This window comes from Pteropus vampyrus, unplaced genomic scaffold (genome assembly GCF_000151845.1).
Source record: "Pteropus vampyrus isolate Shadow unplaced genomic scaffold, Pvam_2.0 Scaffold391, whole genome shotgun sequence".
In the NCBI taxonomy this organism is placed as follows: Eukaryota; Metazoa; Chordata; class Mammalia; order Chiroptera; family Pteropodidae; genus Pteropus; species Pteropus vampyrus.
The window spans coordinates 24,164-25,534 of record NW_011889172.1 but is presented as its reverse complement, the minus strand read 5'-3'; the positions used below and the strand labels follow the sequence as shown (position 1 = coordinate 25,534).

General features: G+C 39.8%; 1 pseudogene; it reads left to right on the top strand.

Moving 5' to 3' along the window:
- The window catches only part of LOC105305642, a 3,937-nt pseudogene extending 2,959 nt beyond the window's left edge, over positions 1-978 (top strand).
- The last annotated feature ends 393 nt before the right edge of the window (positions 979-1,371 follow it).

Sequence of the window (1,371 nt, the reverse complement as noted above, 5' to 3'; positions counted from 1 at the left end):
GGCTATGGCCAGTCCATCATTAAATTTGAAAAGATGGCCAGGTGATTTATTGATCAACTAGCATTGATAACCACTGTTGAAGTCCTTTTTATTTATAATTAAATTTTATTTCTTACAGCAACTCTATAATATCAGCTCCAATAATATACTCATTTTACAGATGAACAAACAACCTGGGATTCTCAGAGGGTCCAGAAATGTAGCCTCTTCTGTTTAGGCTCTTCCTATCTATGTACCTTGTGACTGCTCAAGAACCTACTCATCATCCTCGATGTTATTTCTAACTGCCACCTCCACACCCCTATATACTTCTTCCTTTCAATTAGTCCTCAATGGACATCAATTTCAGCACAACTATGGTTTCCAAAATGCTGATGAATCTGTAGATATACAGCAAATCCATCACTTATGCAGATTGTCTAACTCAGGTTACCTTTCTTCTCTTTTGCATGTCTGAACAGCATATTTCTGACCCTGATGAACTATGACTAGTTGGTGGCCAATTGTCAAACCCTACACTATCTGGTCAACATGAACCCCTGCCTCTGCGGCTTGTAGGTCCTGTTGTCATTTTTCATCAGCTTTTGAACTCCCAGCTACCCTGTTTGATGATGTCACAACTTACCTTCTGTGCAGATGTGGAAATCCCTCATTTCTTTTGTAAATCACCTCAGCTCCACAAGCTGGCCTGTAATGATACCTCCACCAATAATATGTCATCCTATTTTGTTGGTCCCATTTTGGTGGTGTGCCAATCTCACTGATCTTTTTCTCTTACTATAAAATCACTTCCTCCATTCGGAGAATCCTATGACCATGTGAGAAATATTAAACCTTTTCCACATGTGGTTCTCACCTGTCAGTTGTTTGCTTATTTTATGGAACAGACCTTGGGGTGCACCTCAGTTCAGTTGCCTCATCTTCCTGAAGAAGGATGCAGTGGCCTTGGGGACATACACCGTGGTTACTCCATGCTGAGTTCTTCCATCTACAGCTGGAGGAACCTAGAGTGCACTGTGGAGGATTATCAAAAGAAATAGCCTAATCTCAATACCTGTGCTGTCTTTTTTAGTTCATAGAACTGGAAAAGCAACAAAATCAAACATGCGTAACAAGGAATTTCTGACTCTGCAGTTACATTATGCATATGTACCTATATGGCTCTCTGCTTTCTGTTTACACAGATTTTTCTCTTCCTATAGCTGTAATGGAATTGAGAGATTATTTTGGAGTCTGCAGTTAACCAATAGCTCCTCCAGGATTATGTGTAGTACATCAGTACACCCTTCTCACTTTCTTTATGCATTACACAGGACTCTTGGTTATAAGCAGTCTTGTTTCTATCATTACAAAGTAATTATAGCTCTCTCT